The sequence below is a fragment of the Mandrillus leucophaeus genome, unplaced genomic scaffold (genome assembly GCF_000951045.1).
Source record: "Mandrillus leucophaeus isolate KB7577 unplaced genomic scaffold, Mleu.le_1.0 Scaffold8, whole genome shotgun sequence".
NCBI lineage: Eukaryota > Metazoa > Chordata > Mammalia > Primates > Cercopithecidae > Mandrillus > Mandrillus leucophaeus.
The window spans coordinates 3,400,206-3,401,770 of NW_012108696.1; positions in this window are offsets into that span (position 1 = coordinate 3,400,206).

Sequence of the window (1,565 nt, forward strand, 5' to 3'; positions counted from 1 at the left end):
AAAAAAAAAACTAGCCAGGCGTGGTGGTGGGCGCCTATAGTCCCAGCTACTCAGGAGGCTGAGGCAGGAGAATGGCGTGAACCCGGGGGGCGGAGCTTGCAGTGAGCCGAGATCGCGCCACTGCACTCCAACCTGGGGCGCAGAGCAAGACTCCGTCTCAAAAAAAACAAAAAACAAAAAACACAGTGACATGGTCACCCAGGCTCAGCTCCACCCCCTCTCTTCCAGTTTCCCAGCTTCCTCCAACACCTGACCTGGCTCCCAGGTGCTCAGGTCAGAAGTGAATGCATCTGTGAATTAGTGAAGGAATGAATGAGCAGAGGCAGCTCCTTCAAGGTTGCATTATCATAAATCCTTCTGAACCCTGCCCCGGTGCCTCACCCTACAGGCTCCAGAGAGGACTCAGCCTGGGACCCTGCCCCCAAGGATCCCCACGCTGGGACTGTGGGATGGAGGTGGACACAGACACCCAATCTCTGTAGAGTCAGGGCTGGTGCTGAGCGACCTTGGAGGGGAGGATATTGAGCTGGCTGCAAAGTTGTTTTTTTTTTTTTTTGAGACAGGGTCTGGCTCTGTAACCCAGGCTAGAGGGCAATGGTGCAATCTCAGCTCACTGCAACCTCCACCTCCTGGACCCAAGTGATCCTCCCAACCCAGGAGGCAGAGGTTTCAGTGAGCTGAGATCGCACCATTGCACTCCAGCCTGGGCAACAAATATGGATGTGGGGGAATAGGCAAGCAGGTGGGTGGATGTGGCTGGCCGTGTGGAAAGAACGGGGGTAGTGGGGCCAGCCAAGGATCAATCAGGCACTGGTGAGAAGTTCTGGCTTTATCCCAAAGGCAATGGGAGCCATGGAGGGCTCTAGACAGAGGAGAGACATTGCCTGACCCAGGTGCTCACAGACAACCTCTGGGGGCTACAGTTGCAGCAGATTGTGAAGGGAGGTGACTGCATTGGTCTGGGAAAGTGACAGTCATGTACCTAACCCCACGTTGTCCAGCGTGGGAGCCACTGGCCACATGTAGCTATTGAGTACTTAAAATGTGACTATTGGACTGGGCGTGGTGGCTCACGCCTGTAATTCCAGCACTTTGGGAGGCTAAGGCGGTGGATCACTGGAGGTCAGGAGTTCTAAACGAGCCTGACCAACATGGTGAAACCCCGTCTCTACTAAAAATACAAAAATTAGCCAGGTGTGGTGGCACGTGCCTGTCATCCCAGCTACTTGGGAGCCTGAGGCAGGAGAATCACTTGAACCTGGGAGATGGAGGTTTCAATGAGCCGAGATCACACCATTGCTGGAGATTGCACTCCAGCCTGGGGGACAAGAGTGAAACTCTGTCTCAAAACACACACACACACACCAGAAAAAATAGCTCATTCACAATTTTTTCTATAGATTGCATGCTTAAATGATATTTTGGCTGTATTGAGTTAAATCATATTATTAAAACTACTTTCACCTGTTTTTACTTTTCTTTCTTTCTTTTTTTTTTTTTAATTTTTGAGACAGAGTTTCCTTCATTGTTGCCCAAGCTGGAGTGCAAAGGTGTGATCTCGGCTC